The sequence below is a fragment of the Sorex araneus genome, chromosome 1, assembly GCF_027595985.1.
Source record: "Sorex araneus isolate mSorAra2 chromosome 1, mSorAra2.pri, whole genome shotgun sequence".
Taxonomy (NCBI): domain Eukaryota; kingdom Metazoa; phylum Chordata; class Mammalia; order Eulipotyphla; family Soricidae; genus Sorex; species Sorex araneus.
The window spans coordinates 11,720,029-11,738,316 of record NC_073302.1 but is presented as its reverse complement, the minus strand read 5'-3'; the positions used below and the strand labels follow the sequence as shown (position 1 = coordinate 11,738,316).

General features: G+C 57.5%; 1 protein-coding gene across 3 annotated transcripts in view; it reads left to right on the top strand.

Annotated features, from left to right (window-relative positions):
* DAB2IP (DAB2 interacting protein) overlaps nucleotides 1-18,288 on the top strand; it is a 169,560-nt gene that overhangs the window by 71,925 nt on the left and 79,347 nt on the right. The window lies entirely within an intron of this gene.

The window sequence follows — 18,288 nt, the reverse complement described above, 5'->3', positions numbered from 1 at the left end:
TTTACCCCCGGGGTTTTGCAGGGAGGGATGATTGGGTGAATTCGGGGCCTGTCTGGTGCAGACTTGGGTCCGCTCTCGCCCATTTTGTTTAGAAAAGACTTGAAGCCTTTTGAGTGTTTTTCTAACGCACCGGCGGCAGTGTTTCCCCCCGGTTAAATGTCAGGAAAGGGAGAGTATTTCCTGGTCAGGAACATTCAGAGCTTGCCGGGAGCTGAAGTTTTGTTTCCCATGAGGTCGGAATGCCGGGACCACGCCCCGCCCCCTCCTTCCACAACACACACACACACACACACACACACACACACACACACACACACACACCTCTCTCACACACACACACACACCTCTCTCAGCTCTCCTCTGGGGAAGGTTCTGTTTGATGGTCGCTGGGAGGGGCCGCCCCAGAAGGCCCATGGAGTGCTGGGCAGCTATTTTTAGCCGCTCCCCATCCAGTCCAGGCATTTCAGCATTTGTTCAATATTTAATTATCCATCTGAAATTGGCCCACGTGACCTCGAGTTTGGAAGCAGCTCAGGGTGCCGTGGTTTTTCTCTGATTGCATAAGAAGAAGCAAGGGGACTCTCAAGAAGCCTCTAATAATAATAATAATAATAATAATAACAACAACAACAACAATAATTTCAAGAAGGAAGACTAGGCGTGCACTCAGGGAAGATGGGTTCCACCGTCAGATCAGCTTGTGGGCAGCCCCCACCCGCCGTGGGAATGTAGTTCTGGTCTTGGTCTCCCAGATTCCTCCACGACCTGGGTTTTCTTGGGGCCGGATTCCCCGTCTCAGCCTCCTGCACCTTCCTGTGCTGCCTCTGACAGCTGCCGGCTACTGGGAGGTGGTGTGGGATGTTGCTCTTGCTGCTGCCTCCCCTTCTTCTTTTTTGCTCTTTGGCTCAAACCAGTGATGCTCAGAGATTACTCCTGGCTGGGGGATCCTATGGGATGCCGGGGATTGAACCCGGGTCGGCTGCGTGCAAGGCTAACGCCCTCCCCGCTGTACTATCGCTCCGGCCCCCACCGCCCCTTACTCTGACACCCAGGAGATACCGTGCCCGCCTAGTGTGCCGTCTAATTTTTTTCTCCGGAGCCTTTGGAGGGACCCTGTTGACATGGTTGTGGAAGGAAAAATGGCAGCGAACAGGGCCCTGGGGCTCTGCCCCTTCCACAGAGCACCCAGGGGAGTGGTGGGCTCTGGGGTTCTGCCGCCAGAGGTGGGGCGCCTTCTGAAATGCCACTCGATGCCTCCACAGAAAGGTGACACGGGAGCACGATCTAGGCTAGGCGGACTGTCATGGGTTTCTCCCAAGCCCAAGGGGTTAATCGCAGCTCTGTTGAGAAGGATCTAGAAACAGGATCCCCTGCCTGTGGGCATCAGCACCGTCCAGATGGTTCCTTGGCAGCCCCTTCCCTCCGGGCTGCTACAAGTGTCCCCCGTGCCTGTGTCGAGCAGGTCAGCTTCCGTGAGTCACCTACTGTTGGCCCGCCCCGTGCCAAGGCGGTAATGGGGGGGGGGTGTGCAGCTCCAGGCCGCCCCTGCCCTGCCTGGGGGAACCGAGGAATCAGGGTAGCAGATGGGAGGCGAGGCAGGGCTTCCGCCCGTGTGCCAAGAGGCCGGCAGGCCCAGGGCCTCGGAACAGGACGCACTGGGAGGGGGTCAGCGTGCGTCCATCTCCGGCCCTTCCCGTTGTGGGATCCCACCAGTCCCTCTGCAGGAGCATGCGCACCCTTCCCTCAGCCGCGGCTCTCACGGCGGGGGTGGTTCTCTTGGCCTCGTCCGGCTTACCGAGGGCCAGGGTCCAGGCTGTGGAGTGCTCCCCTCCGTACCCCAGCCGTGGTGGAAGGGTGTGGCTGGCAGGAGCCGGGGTGGCGGGAGAGGAGGTGTCAGTGACGGCACACTCGGGGTCTGGGCTGGAGAGACTGTCCAGGCTGCGGGCGCTGCTGGATGGAGCAAGAGACTGGCGACTCGGAGGGGTGGGCTCCGGAGGGCGCCCCACCCCCGCTCCCAAGGGATCTGGCCCGCAGGAGTGGAGTGGGGGGCTAGCGGAGAGGCACTGACAAGCTGGGAGGAGGCGAGGCATGCCAGCGCACCTGAACTCTGGCTGGGCGCGTGGGCAGGTGGCGCTGGGCAGGTCTGCGTGCGAGCTTCCCTTGCCTTCCACTTCCGGGGGGGGCCCGGTGTTCTCCTTTATTCTGGCGCAGTGGCCTTGGTCTTTCCGGTTTTCTTTATTTTGTTTTATGTTCCGCAGGGCTTGAGTGGGGGGTGTTTGGACCCCACCCAGTGGTGCAGGTCCCTGCTAGCTCCAGAGTGATCCCTGTTGGTGCTTGGGCACCCACGTGGGGTTCGGGGGACTTCAACCCGGGTCAGCCGCTGCGTGCACGGCAAGCCCCTGAACCCCGCGTCCTGTCTCTCCTCTCCGATGGTGGTCTCGGGACTCCGGGGTGGGAGCGCCCCTTGGGTCACTGTTCAAGCAGTGTGCCCTAGAAGTCAGGGTCTTCCCGCCCCCATATTGTGCTGCTCCATCGTTTTTATTTATGTGGATCCAACTGGGTCCTGAATTGCCAAAGTGAGCAGAGTGGGGGCCAGGACTCTGGAAAGAGGAGGTGGATGGGGTGGGCTCCCAGGCATGGAGCTGTGGGCGGGGCCATCGGGATGTAGGCGGGGCCCTGTGGGTATGGGCGGGGCCTGCGGGAATGTAGGCAGGGCTCATGGAGCTGTAGGCGTGGCCCATGTTGTGTGGGTGGGGCCAGTGGGGATGTAGGCGGAGCCCATAGAGCTGTGGGCGGGCCCCATGTGTATGGGCGGGGCCATCAGGGATGTAGGTGGAGCCTGTGGAGCTGTAGGCGGGGTCCTGTGGATGTAGGTAGGGCCAGTGGGGATGTAGGCGGGGCCATGTTATGTGGGTGGGGCCAGTGGGGATGTAGGTGGAGTCCGTGGAGCTGTGGGCGGGGCTATCAAGGCATCAAAGTGTGGGGGGGGGTCCTTGTGGAGCAGCTTAAGGGGAGTAGAAAGGTGGCAGGGGCCGCAGTGAGGGCCGGCATCCTGCAGGCAGTGCGGGAGGGCCGGGAAGGGAGCAGAGAGAAGAGCCGCTTTCCCAGGAACTTGGCAGGTGCAGGCGCACCCTGGTCCAGGCTCCTGATCAGCATTGAGTGTTCTGTAGTGGGCAGGTGGGGGGCCAGTGCCTCCCTCTCCGTTAGCAACAGGCCCTGAATTCTCCGGGGTTGAGCCCTGAGTCTCAGAGAAGCTGGGTTTCCCAGCCCACACGGCCCCACAGCCTCTGCACAGCACCCCCCCCCGCCCCACCCCTGCATGGCCTCCAGCCCCACCCCTGGTGGCACTTGGGGGACCATATGCTCTGCCACAGATTCAAGCCACGGCAGCAGCCGCACACTAGGCAAGAGCTTTACCTTTGTACTGTCTTCTGAAACTGCTTCTTAGGTTTTGGTCTTTGGGCCACACCTGGCGATGCTCAGGGGGTGACTCCTGGCTCTGTATTTAATAATCACTCCTGGTGGTGCTCAGGGGGGCCACATGGAATGCCGGAGGTCAAACCTGTGTTGGCTGTGTGCGAGGCAAAAAAAAAAAAATATGCTCTATGTGTTGCTCTACTGCTCTAGCCCCAACTCTCTTATATAAAATATATGGGGCTGGAGAGATAGTAGACGGGGCAGGGCATTTGCTTGGCATGTGGCAGACCTGGGTTCGATCCCTGGCACCATATATGGTTCTGTGAACAACACCAGGAGTAAGTAATTCCTAAGTGCAGAGTCAGGAGTAATTTCTTTTGTTTGTTTGTTTATTTATTTAATTTATTGCTTTTTGGGTCACACCTGGCGATGCACAGGGGTTACTCCTGGCTCTGCACTCAGGAATCACTCCTGGCGGTGCTTGGGAGACCATATGGGATGCTGGGAATCGAACCCGGGTCGGCCTCGAGCAAGGCAAACGCTCTACCTGCTGTGCTATTACTCCAGCCCCAGGAACGACTTCTGAGCATTGCTGGGTGTGGCCCCCAACCCACCCATCTCCAAATTTGGGGGTGGGGGCGTTTTCGGGGTTGGTATTTCTCCCACCTCCTCCCCCAACTCCCAGGCATACAAGACTACAAGAAACATCCTGCATGAAAGAGAAGGAGAGCAAACTCCCCTTCCACACCAGTGCCTGTCCACGAGTTCAGAGCAGCGAGGGGTCATGCCTGGGCATCTCCCTCTAATTGGGTGAAAATTCTGAAAGATGCAAAAGCTCAGAAAAGTAGGAAAAAAGAGCATTGCAGATGCTCGCGCACGGACCCCTCAGATTTCACAACTGTGCATGTCGCCACACTCCCCTGTCTCTTCCTTGGGTCTTTCTAGTCCTGAAAGAATTCCACTGCCGTAGGGGTTGGCCGGGGGGAGCCCACAGGCCGTGTCCTCTGGCCTTTTTTGTGTGACTCTTGAGCTAAGAATAGTCTTCACATTTCTCAGTGGCTCACACACACACACACACACACACACACACACACACACACACACACACACACACAATCAAAAGCAGCATCAGTATTTGATGAGCTGTGAGAGGGCCATGAAACTCCCCTCTCCGTGCCGGGAAGGAAATGTCGCAGACTGCAACAGCGGCCTCAAGCACAGGGACACAGGGTGGTCAGGAACTTTCGTGCCACTTGGCCGGAGGAGTCCCCGAGACACGCCTACAGTCTGCGCACTCTGACCGTCCTGGGGAACCTTCTCAGAGAGATTGAACCTTCCCGAGATTGAGCCCGAACCCGAACTCACCCCCGAGACACCAGCCTCATGAATCGGGTGTATGTTCACATACTGTGTACATGGATTTTATTTTTGCGGGGGGTGCGGGTGGAGAGGGAAGGGAAGCCCATACTCGGGATGCTCAAGGGTACGGGAAGGCTGTTCCGTGTAAGCTACAGGGGCCAGGGGTCGTCAACCCTGACATTGCTGCCAGGGCTGGGACTCGGCCCTTGCACAGGCAGAGCCGGTGCTGCCCTCCCTGAGCCGCCTCCCCCCCGCCTGGGCCATCCCGTGTCACCTTGTGCCAGTGGCTCTGAGCACGTGGTGCAGCTTTGCACGTTCTGAGACAGCGATGGGGAGAGAGCGCCTGGCAGAAAGGAACTGGCGCCCATCCCGCCCCCCGGGACCTGCTGCCTGTCCGGCCTTCCGATGGTGCTGGCCTGGGCTCGGGCCCACAGCAGTGGTGGCACGGGGCGCGGGAGAAAAGGAAGCCGTAAAAGTAGAGAAGGTGACGCTGACGTCAGCAGCTGGAGAACTCGGCTTGTCGAGGAGGACACACAGGCGTTCGCCGCTCCGCTGTCCCGAGCACTGGGGAGGGGGTGTGGCGGGATCAGGACCTCAGGACCATCCTCGGGTCCTCCTACGCCGCCTCCCGAGTGCCAGCTGCCCCCCTTCCCCCATCACCTCTGCACACCCCTCTGAGCCTCGGAGCTAGTGCTGTGGCCCCGCTGGGAATTACCAGGGCAGGGACGGACACCCTGGGCCCAGCCTCCTCTCGTGGCCATCTCTACGCTTCAAACCCCTCCCCCCCCGGGGAGCCCAGAGCCCGGGCACAGGTGGGCACCGTCTGCCGACTCCGATGGGAAAGAGAAATGCCAACTCTGGTTTCACCAGGCTGTCGCTGTGCTCTGGCTCTGTGGAAAGATCTGGAACCCACGTGATAAATCATCCCGCTGGGCACCCCCCATCGCTTTCTGCTCGGTCGCCGGGGCTGGGCTGGACCGGGAACTGCAGAAATCTCAGTATCCTCAGGGGAGGCCACTCGGGGACACGAGCGCCTGGTCATCTCTCTCCTCGTGCATGGGCCCTCCGTGTCTGTCAGGTGCCAGCCCCTTGGTACAGAGACCCCTGGGCTTGAATGTGCATTTCCACGGTGGGGGCTTCTGCGTGTCAAGTTTCTTCCTGGTCAGGTGGGAGCTGATGCTTCTTCTTGAGTTGGTTTTAGTATAAAAATACAGATGTTGGGGGGCTGGAGTGATAGCATGGCGGGTAGGGCGTTTGCCTTACACGCGGCCGACCCGGGTTCTAATCCCAGCATCCCATATGGTCCCCTGAGCACCGCCAGGGGTAAATCCTGAGTGAAGAGCCAGGAGTAACCCCTGTGCATCGCCGGGTGTGACCCAAAAACAAAACAAAACAAAACAAAACAAAAAAAAATACAGATGTTGGGGGGGCTGGAGCGATAGCACAGCGGGTAGGGCGTTTGCCTTGCACGCAGCCAACCCGGGTTCGATTCCCAGCATCCCATCTGGTCCCCTAAGCACGGCCAGGGGTGGTTTCTGAGTGCAGAGTCAGGAGTAACTCCTGTGCATCTCCGGGTGTGACCCAAAAAACAAACAAACAAATAGAAAAGCACAGGGGCTGGAGCGATAGCACAGCGGGGAGAGCGTTTGCCTTGCACACGGCCGACCCGGTTCAATTCCCAACGTCCCATAGGGTTCCCCGAGCAGGAGTAATTCCTGAGTGCATGAGCCAGGAGTAACCCCTATGCATTGCTGGGTGTGACCCAAAATGCAAAAAAAAAAAAGCACAGATGTGACTCAGTCACTGTTGCTCTCTAAGCTCTTTTTCTCCATCCGGGCGGGGGTCCTGTTAATTTATTTTCATCTTTATTTGTTTATTTATCGGAATAAGCGTCGGGTTTATTCCTGGTGCGGGACCAAGCGTGGTGTCAGCGGAAGAACCGGGGCAGCCACATGCGAGGCAAACGCCTTGCGCCTGGGTTATCTCTCTGGCCCTGACTCGTTTGCTCTGCGGCTCAGCGGCTGGTTGCTCTGGCTCCCTTGGCTGGCAGGAGTAAAACTGTCTTTCCCACCGTTGCTTTACCGTCGCTCTCCCCTGCCCTCTCACCAATCAATTGGCCATCAGTGAGCGGGATTATTCCAGACTCCTCCTTCTGGTCCGGGGATCTGTCTTGATCCTTCTGCCCCGCCGGGCTGTTTTGATGAGCCATACTTCCGGCCTAAGGGATGTCTGGAAACTAAGGAATTTAAGTCTCCCAGCCCGCCCCTGCTCTCTGCAGATTGCTGGGCTATTCTCGGTCCTCTGTTTGCCCATCTCGATTTTATTTTATTTATCTATTTTTTCTTTAGAAGCCCATCTCAGTTTTAAATCGAGCTTTCCAGGGTGTTTCCAGAGCCCGCTACAGCTCCGATTGGGATTTAATTGAAGCGAGAGTGAGAAATGGCATCTGAAAACCAGCCTTTCCAATCCCCAAATATTGTGTGTCTCTCAAGATTTTCTTGAAGGTCTCTCAGCGATATATATATCACTGTCACTGTATCACTGTCATCCCGTTGTTCATCGATTTGCTCGAGCAGGCACCAGTAACATCTCCATTGGGAGACTTGTTACTGTTTCTGGTATATCCGAATACGCCATGGGTAGCTTGCTGGGCTCTCCGAGAGGGACGGAGGAATCGAACCCGGGTCAGTTGCGTGCAAGGCAAACCTCCCTACCTGCTGTGCTATCGCTCCAGCCCAAGGTCAGACTACGAAATATATAGCACAACGGGTAGGGCATTTGCCTTGCATGCGGCTGACCTGGGTTCAATTGCTCCGCCCCTTTCGGAGAGCCCGGCAAGCTACGGAGAGAGAGTATCCCACCCGCACGGCAGAGCCTGGCAAGCTACCCTTGGCATATTTGATATGCCAAAAACAGTAACAATAAGTCTCACAATGGGGATGTTACTGATGCCTGCTGGAGCAAGTGAACAACGGGATGACAGTGATACAGTCTTACATTTGCTTTGTTCTATTTATTCCTAAGTAGTTTGAGTGCTTTGCCTGTCAGTGACTATGAGAGGTGGAAATGCTTGCAAGCTAGCCTGGTGGAGTTGCATGGTTACTGGCGGAATGTTCTAGATTCCTGGGTCTGAGACAAAGGTAGCCTGGGCTTCCTTCCTGCTGCTCTTTCTTCCCGTTTCCCTCAAGTTGCTAGGAACATCGTAAGGGATCTATTTTCGAACAGAAAATAATAAATATGCTTCCGAGTAACAGCCTCACACCCTTTCCAGGGTCTGATAGACAGTTCCTGGTCAGCTGCGCTTCCGGCTGAGAATTACACAGAAAGCTGAAAATCCGTTTTCTCCAGTGCGAAATGATTCACTTAGAAACTTGGAGCTCATTTAGCATTCAAATGCCAAGTTGTCAAATACGGAAAGGTAGAGTTTTCAAGCTAGATGGTAAAAACCACCACAGATACCCATAAACCGTATGCCTATTTTTATTTATTGGGAAAAACAAACCTGTTTTATCGTCTCTCCGTGTTGCTCTGTTTTGATAAGGTAGATTTTTTTTTTTTAAACGAAAGTACAGTGCTACAGACCCTTGAATGCTAAGGTAGAATTGAGGGGTGGAGGGACAAAATGGTTCCTAGTTTTCTGAATGAAATGAGAAAGAGGCTGCGTTTCACAGTACATCTGAGTAGTTGGGTTTTGGTAATCCTGGCTCCCTCTGGAGTGCTATAATTAGAATTTATGTGCCCTGACGGATTATGGATGTAATTAGCATCAATACTAAGGATAAACACAGGGTGCTTTGTGATATAAAAGATGAGACGTTCTATAGGTACAGATACAGAGACATCTCTCAACTTGACGGGGAAAGAGGCAGCAAAGGTCCCACATCCTCTCGTGGCTTCTGAGCCCCCTTACATACATCACTGGATAACAAGAGCTCCGTGGAGAAAGACGTTTACGCTCTGTGTGGTGATGAATATTCGATTTCCTTTATTTTGTTGTTTGTTTGTTTAAAGTGATAGATCTTTATTGGGGAGATGTAAGGGGAGAGAAAAACACATTCAAGAGAGAACACGGGCTTCTCCAGAGGGGAGGAAGCCAATATTCTCCCTCCCACTCCTCCTCCTCCTCCTCCTCCTTTCCTCCTCCTTCTCCTCCTCCTATTCTTCCTCCTCTCCTCCTCCTCTTCTTCCTCCTCCTTTTCCTCTCCTCCTCCTCCTCCTCCCCCTCCTCCTCCCCCTCCTCCTCTTCTCTCCTCTCCTCCTCCTCTTCCTCCACCTCCTCCTCCTATTCTTCCTCCTCTCCTCCTCCTCCTCTTCCTCCACCTTCTCCTCCTCCTATTCTTCCTCCTCTCCTCCTCCTCCTCTTCCTTCTCTCCCTCCCCTCCTCCTCCTCCTCCTCCCCCATGCCATGCTAGGATCAGACTGGGCAGGTTGCATGTCCAGCCAGTGCCTTAACTCCTATTCTCTCTCTCTCCCCCCCCCAATATTCTGTTTCTTTTCGGGGGGGCCAGTTTTGGTCACGCGCAGTGGTGCTCAGGGCTTCCTCGTAGCTCAGCGCTCAGGAATGACTCTGGGGACGGTTATGGAGCTAAGGATGGGCCTCGTGCCGGCATGTGTCCCCCTGCTGCCCTTTCTCTCCAGCTCCAGTATCCTGTTCGGTTTTGTTTGTTTGTTTGTGGGCCCCGCCTGGCAGTGCTCAGAGCCCACTCCTGGCTCAGCACTTAGACATCTGTCCTGGCGGTGCCGGGGGACCCTGTGGGATGCTGGGGATCGAACCCAGGTCCGCTGCGTTCAAAGCAAACGCCGTCCCCGCTGTCCTATCACTCCGGCCCCTCTAGTATTCTGTTTTTTTTCAAAGGGGACTCAACTTTTGTTTGAAGACAGGTTTGGGTAAGGGCAGGTGGGGAGACCTTGGTCACGGTCCTCAGTGGCCAGTGACCCGATGCCGCTGTCCTCTCTGCTGGGGTGAGCTGGGCCTTGGTTTGTGGGAGAGTTCGCTTCCCGGTGCTCCCCCGTCACATACCCCCAGGCTTCGTGACTTCGAACGCCACATCTGAGAGCAGAGTCCATCTCGCCGGGAGGGAGTCCGCGCGGGCAGGACTCACGCTCCGGGGAGGCCGAGGGGTGCGTCGGGTGCTGGCCCCCTTCCTGGATGCATGTCGCCACGTCGCTCTGCCCTCTCTGAGCCTCCCGTCTCCCCCTCAGAAGCGCCCCTGTAAAAACATTGCTCCCTCCCAGATAATCCAAGATAATCTCCCGGCTCAAGATCCTTAACTTAATCCCATCTACAAAGTCCCTTTGCCGTGCTAGGTAATACACTGCCGGGTTCCGGGAAGCTGGCGCTCGGCTCCGTGGGGCCCCCGACTGAGTCAGTGTCCAGTGACGCCCTGCCCCAAAGAAGGGTGGTCAGAAGCTAAGCCAAGGGTAGGGGCCGGGGGCCGGGGCCTCTTATCAGTGCAGTATTTCTGGCAAGCTCTGGCTTCTTCTGGGTGGCCACTAAGAAGGAGCCCATAGTGATAGCCCAGAATAGCTTCATTAACACCCAGCCACTCAGCGCGTGTGTGTGCGCGCACACTCACACACACACACACACACACACAAACACACACACACACACATGAAGATGTACACAGAGTCATCAGCTGGACCCTCCTGTCTGGAACTTTCCAGCAGCCTGTGAGTCTGTGACCTGATTTTACCTTTGACTCTGTTCCAGATCCACTTGTCCACCTGGAGGAGACTGGGGCCTGGCCGGGGGAGGGGGGCAGTGGGGGGGCGCGGAGGGGGGGGTTGGTCAGCTGCAACTCTGAGCACCAGAGTTCAGGGTCCCCCCCCTGCCCCCCCCCCCCACTCGCTTTGTTTCTGAGTCTCCTTTCCTGGTCTGCTTTGTTTAACTGTCACCGTGTCACCGGGGCTGTTGATTTCGCTGTCCCTGTTTAGACTGGGGATGTTTTTGGTTTCCCGTCCTCTTTCTCTGTCCTCTTCAGTCGCGGCCCTTGTACCGAACCCCCCACAAGCACCCCTCGGCACGTTCATTCTCGTTTGCTGGTTTTTAGAAATCGGGGTTCTTCTGTCCTTTGGTTTTACCAGTCCGGCCCAATTCGCCAAAGAAAACCCCGATAACGTTTTTCTTTCGTACTTTGGGGCCCTCACTGGGGATACCCGGGCGTCGCCCCCTAGTGGTGTGCGGGGAACGCGCGGTACTGGGGCCCGAACCCGGGCCTGCTGCAGACACCGCGCCTGCTTCAGCGGTGCTGCGCCAGCTCCCCCTCTGCCCTCCCCGCCCCTCCCCTCCCCGCCCGGCCCGGTTCTGAGTACCCTTTAGGGCTTCTTCCACGCTGCTCTCAGCAGAAAGGAAAGTGCGTGTTCGTTAATTAAACCCCAGCGCTCGTGAATGCGTCTCAGCCTGAGGAGGTCGCGGGGAGCCGCGGCAGAGGTTTGCCGTTTCTGTGCCACTCCGGGCCGACTGCGGCTCTGTGAGTCAACGAGGCCACTTGTATATTTATGATAATAGTCACTATCACTGTCACTGTCATCCCGTTGCTCATTGATTTGCTCGAGCGGGCACCAGTAACGTCTCTCACTGTGAGACTTGTTGTTACTGTTTTTGGCATATCCAATACGCCACGGGGAGCTGGCTAGGCTCTTCCGGGAGGGCGGGATACTCTCGGCAGCTTGCCGGGCTCTCCGAGAGGGGCGGAGGAATCGAACACAGGTCAACCGCGTTCAAGGCGAACGCCCTACCACTGTGCTATTGCTCCAGCCCATGATAATAGTAATAGTAATAATTTTTAAAAGCTTCAGCGAGTAGGAGGGAGAGAAAGAGCAAAGCATGTGCACGAGAGAACATGAGCGGCCCGCGAGGGGACAGAGCGGAGAGTACAGCCCCAAGCTGAGCTGTGCGTGAGTCCCAGGTTAGGGACGTACCCCAGGTGCCTTTGCAAAGTTAGTTTTTTTTTTGCTTTGGTTTTGGGGACACACCTGGAGGTACTCGGGGCTTACCTCTGGCTCTGTGCTCAGGGGTCACTCCCAGAAGGCCCAGGGGGACCATACAGGGTCCCTGGGATTGAACCTGGGTCCGTCCTGTGCAAGGCAAGTGCCCTGCCCACTGTACTATTTCCACGGTTCTCTTATGTATTTTTCCTTATACTCCTATGGACAGGAGCGATAGCACAGCGGGGAGGGCGTTTGCCTTGCCCATGGCCGACCCGGGTTTGATTTCTCCGTCCCTCTCGGAGAACCCGGCCAGCTACCGAGAGTATCCCGCCCGCACGGCAAGCTCCCCGTGGCATATTCGATATGCCAAAAACAGTAACGACAAGTCTCACCATGGAGACGTTACTGGTGCCCGCTCGAGCAAATCGATGAGCAATGGGACGACAGTGCGACAGTGCAGTGCTCCTACGCCTCTGAATACTCATGCATGTCTTTCTCCCTCTCCTCTTGCTGGTGGCTGTGGGGGGCAGTGATGGGGGTGTCACGCACGCGTGGTTATGACACGCACACGCGCCTCTGGTGGTGATGTTCACTGAGCTCCGCGAGCATTCTGTGGCAGTGCTTGCCCAGGTACTTGCTGAGGGTCACGCTCTTAGTGAAAGCAGACCAGTGATGGCCCGTGGTCGCACCCCTTTCTTGGGGCGGGGGGGGGGGGGACGGTGCTTGAACACCTCGGGCTGTGGTGCAGCTGGAAGTCACTCGTGACACCCGGGGTGGTTGTAGGCAGCAGAGTTGCTGAGTGCAGAGAGAGCAGCTTGCAGCGCATGTGGGACACCAGGGGTTGGAACTCACAACCACATGCTAGCGCGGAGGGTGCTCTCGACCCCTGTGCGGTGCCTCCAGAGCTGGGCTGGTCAGTGACGTGCTTCCTTCCCTCCCTTCCGTTCCTGTGAGGGTGGTGGTGACCAGCGTTTGCACGCTCGGTTTCGCCGCGCACGAGGACCCACACACTCGGTCACGGTGCTTATACACGTGCTGGCCGGGGCTTGCACACTTGGACTGGGGCGCCCAGACTCAGCCCCCTCTGCTGTGGCCGCAGGGGTCCCCACCCCCGCTGGCCCCCCGAAGGAGAGGGGCTGCTGGTGGGCCTGGACATCAGTCTCCCACGTCATGCTTGCAGGGCCTGACCTCTGCCCGCCTCAGCTCTTTCTTCAGACCCCGCCCCCAGGCTGCTGATTAGCTTTAAAATTAACGTGAAGGGGCTGGAGCCATAGCACAGCGGGGAGGGCGTTTGCCTTGCATGCAGTCAACCCCGGTTCAATCCCCAGCATCCCATAGGGTCCCCTGAGCACTGCCAGGAGTGATTCCTGAGTGCAGAGCCAGGAGTGACCCCTGAGCATCGCCGGGTGTGACCCAAAAAGCAAATAAATAAATTAATAAAATAAAATTGACACTAAAATCTTCAAGCAGCTCAGAGAGCTCCAGCCCCTCTTCCCGTCCCCCCTGGCCCCCAGAGCACCACGTCCTCCGGTGTCCCTGCCCTGGGGTCAGAGGCCCCCGGAACATCCTCTCGGCCAGGCTGGGTTCATTCCTCACCGTGGCGGGGAGCCCCCACCCCGTCAGAACCCAGGGGACCTACCTTAGGACATGGGGGCTTTGCTCCAGGGGCTGGGGGAGCCCCAAGAAACAGGGCTTCCCTCTAGACCCACTGCTGGAAGGAAGGGGCGGGCTACAAGGCCAGGAACAAAGGACCTGAGCTCTGGTCCTCAGAAGGAAGTGACCCTTGGGTGCGGTGGGGGATGGGACAGGGAAGGGAACCCTCCCCGAAACAGTGGGGGAGGGGAAAGGGGGCTGGGAAGGTGGCAAAGAGTCATGCACGAAACCCTCAGGGAAACAGGCCTGTAAATCACAGAAGTGATTAAAAATAAAAGTGCTGGGGCTGGAGCGAGAGCACAGTGGAGAGAGCGTTTGCCTGGCACACGGCCGACCCGGGTTCGATTCCCAGCATCCCATATGGTCCCCTGAGCACCACCAGGAGTGATTCCTGAGTGCAGAGCCAGGAGTAACCCTGGGCATCGCTGGGTGTGACCCAAAAAGCAAAAACAAAAAACGAAGCAACAAAAAAAGAAACATGGTATGCCTGAGACCCCAGTATGAATAATTTTGTAGTTCACGGGGCATTCCTAATCATTTTTTTAAAAAGGAAAAAGATAAGCCACATATGGGGAGAAATACTTGCAAATCATGTATCTAATGAAGGATAGGAAGGAAGGAAGGAAGGAAGGAAGGAAGGAAGGAAGGAAGGAAGGAAGGAAGGAAGGAAGGAAGGAGGGGAGGAAGGAAGAAGGGAAGGAAGGAAGAAGGGAAGGAGGGAAGGAAGGAGAGAGGAAGAAGGAGGGAGGGAAAGAAAGAGGGAAGGAAAGAGGAAGGGAAGGAAGGAAACAAGCAAACAGGGGCTATCACGTGGTGCCATCCGAGTCCTCTCGGCTGAGGGGCTTGTAAGGATAGGCATGTCGGTGAAGCTGCTGGCTCCTAGTTCTGTGCTCGGGGGTCACTTCTGACGGGGTTTGGGGGGCCATAGGTGCTGGGGATCGAACCCGGGTTGGTCGTGTGCAAGGCGAGCGCCCTCCCTGCTGGGCTGTTTCTTGGCCCTGCCCGGGCAGCCCCTGACCCCACCTTCTCCTCCTCGTTTAAGGTTGGCGCCCGTGTGCCCGGGGGGGCGTCCCAAAGCCGCCGTGGCCGTGCACCGGGCCATACCACAGGCCCTGGGAGGGAGGGTGCAGGCGGGCCCCCTCTGCCCGCGCGAGGCGTGCCCGTGGGCACCCTGCACCCTGCTTGCGGGTTTCAGGCCTGGGCGGGGGACGGTCGCCCGTTTGCCCCTGGGGACCGCTGTCCACTCCACTGCCCGTCTGGGCTTGTGCTCAGGGGCCCAGCGCTGCCGTGTCCCATCGGGGGGCGTGGCTGTGCCCGGCCTGAGGATTCTGGGGGGACAGCGAGGCACCCCGTGTCCCACACGCCCCCTAGGTGGCCTGGGGCACCTAATTCTGCTTGTCTGTGCACACAGCGAGACCCCCGAACCAGGTCCTTCTCAGAGCGTCCCCCCTGCTTCAGAGCCCTGGCACGGGCCCCTCTGCCTTGCCGCAGGGTCGCCCCGGCCCCCGCGGGGACCCTCGTAAGAGCCCGCCCCAGAGTCGCCAGGGGCCGTCACCCCTCGGGCGGGGAGTTTGGCTGCAGGAACAGCCCAGCAGCGAGAGGGTGCGGTCCTGTGGCCGCACTTTCCGGGAGAGTTGTGGACCCCTGCTGTGTGAGTGGGAGTGTGTGTGTGAGTTATTGTGTGAGTGTGCATGTGTGTAATTGTGTTGTTAGTGTGTGTGAGTTATTGTGTGAGTGTGCATGTGTGTGATTGTGTTGTTAGTGGTGTGAGCATATGAGCGTGGGAGTGGGTGTATGATGGGAGTGTGGTTGTGCGGTATGTTAGTGTGATTGTGAGTGTGTTAGTGTGTGTGTGAATGACTGTGAGTGCAAGGGTGTGTGTGGTTGTGAGAGTGTGAGGTTGTGAGTGTGTGTACAAGTGTGTGTGAGTGTGAGTGTGTGTGTGTGTGTGTGTGTGTGTGTGTGCAGTTTCCGTAGGATCTTGTCTAACTGTTCTCTGAACCCTTTTCTGTGTGGTGGGGAAGGACTGTACCTGGAGCTGCCCAGGGGTTACTCCTGGCTCTGTGCTCAGGGGTCCCTCCTGGCAGGGCCCAGAGAACCATCCGTGGTGCTGGGGACGGAACCCCGGTGGGGCATGTTCAAGGCAAGCACCTACCCACTGTACTATCTGGCCAGCCCGAAGCCCTTTCACATGCCTGACAGTTCTAGAAGCATCCGCGCCTCCCAGCTCAAGCTCTTTGCTCTTTTTGCCCATCCAAAATGTGTGAGATGGCAGCTGGTCGGTTTCATTCACATTCCCTGAGCACTGGGGAGGTACAGTGTGTGCATGCACACATGCTCACGTGCACACATGCATGCACACGCACACGCATGCTCGCACACACACATGCTTGTGCAAACACACGTACATACACATGTGGTTGCGTGCGCACGCACAAACACACACACACACACACACACACGCACACCCTGTGCTTCCGTCGTAAGCCTCTTCCCCAGCGGGCTGACTTCCTTTCTCCTGACCCCTGTTGCAGACAGAGGTGCTGCCTCCACCTGTTTTTGTGCGCTGAGATCTGGGCAGTGCAACCCGACAACTGAAATTTGGTGTCTTGTCTGAAATTACAGGATGTTCCTCGGGCCTCCGTGTTTCCATGGCAACAAGTAACAGTCATCCTTCATGATTAGTTGGTATCCATGGCAACCAAGCCGGCAGCATTTGAATGAAACCGATTTTATTTTATTTATTTTTTGCGAACACATGAAGGTTAAAATCCGTTTCCCTGGTGGTGGCGTCCACGCGTAGGCAGGTGGCCGGGCCCGCCGGGGCCAGGGGACCCCGAGCTGGGGTGGGCTGCGCCTGGGCCATCACGCCACAGGTGGGGAGCCCTGAAGGTCACACAGAGGTCACCCGTGGTCCGAGCAGCGGCGACTCCTGTGCTAGTGCTCCGGCCTGGGGGACCCTGGGAGGCCTCCCCCTTCTCGTGAGGGTCCCCTCCTAGTGGCATGGCGGGTCTGGGATGGGAACTGCTCTGCTTCTGGCTGCGGCCGTGCTGGGCCTGGGCGCAACTCCCCCGTCCCGTGCTTCCTTCGTCAGAGGCCAGAGGTGGCTGGGGCTGGCCGGGTCTACCTTGCTCGTGAAGGCCGGAGTGTAGCTTCTCTCAGCTCCCTGGGTTGATCCTAAACCCTGAGCTCAGAGACGGAAAGCGGCCTGCTTGGAGCCACACAGCAGTTCAAGTCGAAGTTGGTCGCTGTGTGCTGGTCTCAGGCTCTGGCCAGACCCCACGTCGCCGGATGTTTTGTCTTCGATATTCGTGCTTGGTGGTGCCAGGGAGCTGCTTCCTGCCCAGTGTTCGGGGGCAGCCGGGCTCTCCCGTCGGCAAGGCTCGTTTTCTCCTGCCCGCCGAGCCACAGCCCCCGCCCGAAAACTGGGTCTCCGAGAGTGTTGCAGGGGCTCTCGGCGCTGGCTCCTGTTCCCGCGGGGACCGGGGGACAGAGTCTGCTCCTCAGAAGTCTCCTCCGCCCTGTATGATGCGGTTCCGGCTGCAGGGCTCAGAACCGGCACTCCCCGGGGGGTGGTATTGCCCCCCCCCCCGTGGGCAAAACGTTGATTCTTGGGAAGGGCAGGAAAAATCTCAGTCCTGTTCGAAAGCCCGGGAGACTCGTGGCACAGTGAAAGGACCGTCCTGTCTGGGGCTCCGCGTCTGAGGGGCGTGGGGCATCACACGGTCTCTGGGATGCTCGTGCACAATAGTTAGAAAACCCCTGCCCTGTGTGTGTGTGTGTGTGTGTGTGTGTGTGTGTGTGTGTGTGTGTGTGTGTGTGTGGTGGTGGTGGTGGCGGGCGCTGCTTGGGGAGTCAGGACCAGAAGAGAGCTTGGTGTCGCTCCCCCTCTGGATGCAGGGAACCCCGGGCCGGGTTTTCCCCTGGACGGAGAGGACTGGAGGCTGGGTGTCCGGCCGCCCGGCTTGCATTTGGGTGCAGCAGAGGTGACCGGGGGTTTCAAGGGCCTGTGAGGAGTGTTGGGCCCCAGTGTTGGGGCGGGGGATGGCAGGAGCTCTGCAGTCACACAGCTGGTGTGCACACATGCATGCAGTCAGAGGCAGGGTGTGGGCACACATGTACTCACATGCATGCAGTCAGAGGCAGGGTGTGGGCACACATGTACTCACATGCATGCAGTCAGAGGCAGGGTGTGGGCACACATGTACTCACATGCATGCAGTCAGATGCAGGGTGTGGGCACAAACATGTACTCACATGCATGCAGTCAGAGGCAGGGAGTGGGCACAAACATGCACTCACATGCATGTAGTCAGACGCAGGGCGTATGCATACACATGCATGCAGTCAGACACAGGGTGTGGGCACACATACACGCACATGCCCACAGGGTGTGGGCATACATGCATGTAGTCAGATGAAGGGTGTGGACACACACATGCACTCACAGGCATGCCACCAGACACAGGGTGTGGGCACACATATGCACTCACGCCTATTTGCAGTCAGACTCAGGGTGTGGGCACACACACGCACTCACATGCATGCAGTCAGATGCAGAATGTGTCCACACACATGCATGCAGTCAGATGTAGGGTGTGGGCACAAACATTCAGTCACATGCATGTAGTCAGACGCAGAGTGTATGCACACACATGCATGTAGTCAGATACAGGGTGTGGGCACACATACACACACATGCCCACATTCAGACACAGGGTGTGGGCACGCATATGCACTCACACCTATTTGCAGTCAGACACAGGGTGTGAGCACACACACGCACTCACATGCATGCAGTCAGACACAGGGTGTGAGCACACTCACGCACTCACATGCATGCAGTCAGACACAGGGTGTGAGCACACCCACGCAGTCAGACACAGATTGCCATGCACACACCTGCAGCAGGCTGCACTCAGCGGT